This window comes from Cupressus sempervirens, chromosome 11 (assembly GCF_028749045.1).
Source record: "Cupressus sempervirens isolate cs-2001-9-10 chromosome 11, ASM2874904v1, whole genome shotgun sequence".
NCBI classification, from domain to species: domain Eukaryota; kingdom Viridiplantae; phylum Streptophyta; class Pinopsida; order Cupressales; family Cupressaceae; genus Cupressus; species Cupressus sempervirens.
In genome coordinates, this window is record NC_143128.1 from 824,988,873 (window position 1) to 824,994,323 (window position 5,451).

Genomic DNA, 5,451 nt, shown 5'->3' on the forward strand with positions numbered 1-5,451 from the left:
CCCATTTTGGTGAACTTTTTTTATGTTAGGATTTTCTTTTGTAGAGCTTCCCAAAGGAATAAACTTTCTTTAGGTAGAAAAATTGGATCCTAACGCAGATTGAGAGGTATTTTAATCTATGTCCATTGTTAAGAGTTTATAATCTTTTCATATCCTAGTTTAACTTTGTAATTACCATCCTTGGAAGTTGCCTGTATAAGTTCATCTTCTCTATCTTTATGGTTAGCTAGACTATTTTTGAGGAATTGAGTGAAAGATTTTTGTTCCTCTATAGTCAAAGGAGTGTTTTCTAGAGATTTCCATTTCCATCCTCCATATTGATTATTATTACTTTTTATCATATAGTTATTGACATGTTTGCTCCATAATTGAGTTAGAGTGTTTTTAATATTTATAGGAAGGTTAGTGTTGTCTAGAGGAGGGAGTCCATCCCAAGAATCTTCCCAAAATAAGGCATATTTCCCTAAACCTATATCCCATGTCAAATTTTTTGAGATTAGGATTCTACAACTCAACATAAAATTTCAAATTTTGGAGCCTTTTGGTGGATTAATCATTCTAAATAGAGATATAGGGTTATTACTCCCAAGATATTTGTGGAAAAGTATTTTAGCCCATTTTCTCTTGAACACCTTGTACATTCTCCATATTAGTTTTTCCCAAGGGCTTCATTTTGCTAACTAAAATTTTTGATACCTAAACCTCCAAATTCTTTAGGTTTGCAGATATTATCCCATTTTATTAATGTTAGTTTTTTCCTTTTATTCAGTACCTTTCCAAAAGAAGTTTTTTAGTTTAGAGACTAGTTCTCTTTTTATACCTTTGGGAAATAATAAATAAGACATATAATGAGTAGGGATAGCTGACAAAACAAATTTTACCATTACTACCCTATGAGCTTTGGTTAGCCATCTACCTTTCCAACTGCTAATTGACTTATCTTATTTTTCTAAAATTGGTTCCTATTTTTTACTTTTTTTATTCATTTTTCTATTTGAATACCAAGATATTTACATGGGAATAAACCTTTTTTATATCCCATAATATTACATATATCTTTTTCACTTTCTCCTTAGTATTGATAAAGAAAATCTGTTATTCATTAGCATTAAATATTTGTCTCAATGCTTCAATATAATTAGCGATTATTTGTTTAAAGTTATTTTCTTCCTCTAGGGAACTTTTTCCCTGTAGTATAGTATCATTTGCAAATTGTTGACAGGTTATGTTTGTTACTTCTTCAGTAACTTTGATGCCTTTAATTTTATTGTCTACGTGTTCTTTGTCAATAGCTCTACCAAATGTCTCAGCCATAATTATAAAGAGAAAAAATTAGGAATAACCTCAGGCAAAAATAACAGTTACATGCAAATATAACCAATATCATAAAATAATAGATCGCACAGAAGAGAACACAAGACACCAAGATTTAATGTGGTTCACCCAATTCCTGGGCTACGTCGACTAATAGCAAGTCCAATATTATTATTATCCAGTGATTACAATCTACAATCCCTTACAGCTCAATACCAAAGAAAGAAGCTACAATATCACCATTACATTATGAAATCCCTAACCCTAGGCCTTTTTATAAAGCTTTTCTCTCTTACAAAACTAGGGCTAGAATAAGTCATCCAATAGAAAAAATAGCAGTTGATGCCTTTTACAATATAAACTTATTTTTTCCTCTTTACCCCGCCTTGGTGGCACTACCCCCAAACCCCTATAGAAATAATACGAGGAGAAAACTACATCAAATAAACCTTTGAGTTTGATTAGGCTCTACATAACAACAATCGCCCACTTGGAGACTAATCAAATTGCACAACAATAACCTCACACTTGGAGATTGATCATACCACTGCTAAACCTGTAGCTCCCACTAAAATATCAAACCACCCTAGACTCTGATGTTCTTTTATTCTATCCAGTCTAGAAGAGCAACTAAAGTTGAAGCCCCAGAGTGATCCCACAATAATGGGTTCCACTTTTTGACCAATTTTGACATTGGAATCAATATTTTTGAAACAAACCTCACGTTTGAGTGACTATATCTCTAAAACTATAAATAATTTCAAGATGACATAAACTAGTGATTTTTAGTACTCTATTCCTACTTTGTAACCATATTTTTTAATCTAAAAAAAATTATTTATGTCAATTTTTTCTTCTCCTACGAAAAGTGGTACATAATAAAATTCAATATTTTTAAAGAGTGATAGTTTGTTTAACACACATAACATTTTTTTTTAGAAAAGATAATGAGGTAATTCTTTTAGCATTGGATTTGTAACATCAATATCTAGAGGATGAATTTGGTTTGATTCAATTTGGTTGAATATTGTATAGTTTATGAAGTTTTGAAGTGACACAATCGTAATTCAGACATACATTCATTTTAACACAGATAACTTGAAGTCAATTTATCATAAATAAATAAATAATTGAATAGAAAGCTAACTAATAAGCTATTTCCTAGATATTTTTCAAAAAAAAATTGACCTAATTTACTAATTTTCCCGAAGTGTCGAAGTTAGTTGATGTTCAATTGGTAATGAACCTATGATGAGTTAAACTCATATTTGAAAGTCTTAATGATTAAAATATGTATTACAATTATAGTCATTGGAAAGCTTGCTCCGAGCAGCACATTTTGGTATTTTTAATTTTATAATAGGAGATCATTTATCTATAATTATGGGTGTTGAAAGAGCAAAAAAAAAATGGGGGCTCAAAAAAATGTAATTTTGTATGTTCACAGTGAACGTAATGTTCGTAGCGAATGTAATGTTCATAGTGAGCATATTATGTATGTTCATTGCAAATATAATGTTCGTAGAAAACATATTATGTATGTTTGCTATGAACATATGTTTGCTATGAACATATGTTTGCTATGAACATATGTTCGTAGTGAACATGCGGCCTGAAAATTTTTGGCAGCCAAAAGTTGAACTTGATATGTTCGCGTGAACATATATAGTTCTTTGTGTTTGCACGAACATGAAAAAGGAAAAAATGCTAATGTCAGCTTCAGACAAGTCAACTTAAAAATAGTGAAGCCATACTGCGAATTCGTACAGCGACATTTTTATATAGTTATTGCGCAAAATTTATCTTGAGGCAAGGAGTAAATTTATTTATTTTATGATTTTATAATGGGAAACAAGAAAGGAGGGCAAAACAAATATTCAAGGAAGAGATCTGATGAAGCAGAGCAAAGAAATCTTCAGAAGACTATGGCACATTATCATCAAATTGAACAAGGTATGTAATTATATATATATATATATATATATATATTATGATTTTGAATTTAATTGTGTTTCAATCTTATTTTTTATCTAATTTGATTTATTTATAAATTTGTTGCAGCCAATCAACAAGGTGAAGGAAATGTTGAAGAAGGCTCGACAAAAGTAGAAGTGGAGATGGGAGAGAGGTCAAGAACACTCCCTACGGAATCTCAAATAATGAATGTTGAAGAAGGTTCAAGATCGCTCCCTATAGAGGTTCGAATAATAGAAGTTGGAGAAGAGTCAGAATCTTTCCCTGTAGAATCTCAAACAATGAATGTTGGAGAAGGCTCAAGATATCTCCCTGTAGAAATTCCAGTAACAAAAGTCAAAGAAGGGTCGGGATCAAGTGCAGGAACTAGTATGGATGAACACCTAAATATTGTCCAATATATAAAGAATGTTATTTCTCCAAAAAAATTAGATCATTTACTTAAAATGGATGTGGATAAATTGAGAAGACTTGCAGCTACTTTTCAACCATTAAGTTTTTCTAAGAAAAGGTCAATAAATAAGAAGATAAGAGGAATTGTGACTTAATTTGATAACACTAAAACACTTGAACAAGCTCAGTTACTTTCAGTTTTGCTTACACAAAAGAAGTTGCAAGAGGCATTGAAATTGTTAGGTGTAGACACAACATCAAAGAAGAGAATATTTTCTAGCATGCAAATTGATCTGATTGAAAATGTTAAACAAGGTTTGAGAAACATAGGAAAATACTCTCAAACTAAAGATAAGTCTATGGCAAGAAAAGTAATGTTGATGTCTATTGCAAATAAGAATATGACCCAAAATAGACAAATATCTTCAATTTCATCTTAAATGGGTTTTAGTAGGAAAACAATGAGAAAATATTTTAAGAGAAGATTAATTATGGATGACAGTACTATGGAGGGCAATCGGGCAATCATGTGTAGAGCACCTCATTCTGATAGGATTGAAGAGTCATTAAAAAAATTAGCCATATCATTTTGGATTGATAATACTCATCCTCCATCAAATAGTAGAGATGTTTTCAAGCATAGGATTGCATCTGGTCAATATGAACATCATACAAAACATTGGTTGGACACAACATAGCATGAGTTATATGTGTCATTTTGTAGTGAACATCCTAATGTAAAAGTTTCGCAAACATTGTTTGAAAAATTGAATCCATACTTTGTGAGGTCAAACAAAGTGTTTGAAATATGTTGTTGTCATCAACATATTGAGTTTGATCTCCACTATCAGGTATTTCGAAAGTTTTTAGAAGACACATATGGTTTTCATGCTGCTTCTCCTAGTAGGAGAAGTGAGTTTATATCATCCATTCTATGTGACAAAATAGATGATCCAACTAGTCAAATAAATTGCATTAAAGGATTATGTGAAACATGTGGTGAATTGGCTCTATTTCCTTTAAAAATTGAAAGTAGTGATGCAACAAAAAAATTGAATTGCAAAAGTTACAAGTATGTCAAGAATGAAACAAAGTTGGGAAAAGAGACAAAAAGGTTGGAATATGTTGAAGAGGAGTTACTTGTTCTAACATTTATGGACAGATTTAAGAATTTGATTCAACCTTATATTCATCACATTTTTTACAAAGTGGCAAGCACAACAGTTTCAAACTTTGACAAATAATTTCCCACTTGGAATGATTGTATCAGTTGTTGATTTTTCAGAGAACTATTACTTTGTTCATCAGAAAGCAATTCAATCAAATTATTAGTTTTCTAAGCAAGTCACTATTATGGTATATGTTTGTTATAGACATGCACAGTTAGATTTGGATAGTGTTCAGAGTACAATTCAAGCACAAGTAATTAAAAAATAATATCATTTCTATATAAGTGATGATAAAGAACATGACATTCACTATGTCAAACATTGCTTCAATATCTTCTTTTCTTATTTGAAAGAAAGAAACATAAATGTTGATAAACATTACGTTTGGTCTGATGGATGTGCCACACAGTTCAAATCATCTAGACCATCACAATGAGAATATAAAACACATATGGAATTTCTTTGAGAGTGGTCATGGAAAAGGTGAACATGATGGTGCTGGAGCTTGCATCAAACATGCTCTACGAAAGTATCAAATGAATTATCAAGGAGTTTGTGTAAAGGATGCACATGATGTTGTTGAATGGTGTAAGACACATTT